Raw genomic sequence first — 300 nt, forward strand, 5'->3', positions numbered from 1 at the left:
CACGTTAGGGTGAACGTTTTCGGAAATATACCAACAACCATAAACGTTGTATAAATATTTCCGAATACGATAAGATGTCTGAAAATTATTTCTAGGGAAAATAATCCGATTTTATTTTTAAAATGAGTCATAACAAAATGTACGGAAGCAAAACAGTTTTCTACATTCATTTTACCAACTATGATGATACAAACGTAACCTTGAAATATTACGAAGGTAGTTTTATGCAAATACAACATATGGGTCTTCACAATCTTTACAATAAAAATGTGTATATTTCACTACGAAATGATGTTCAAG

The sequence above is a fragment of the Penaeus monodon genome, chromosome 23 (assembly GCF_015228065.2).
Source record: "Penaeus monodon isolate SGIC_2016 chromosome 23, NSTDA_Pmon_1, whole genome shotgun sequence".
In the NCBI taxonomy this organism is placed as follows: Eukaryota; Metazoa; Arthropoda; class Malacostraca; order Decapoda; family Penaeidae; genus Penaeus; species Penaeus monodon.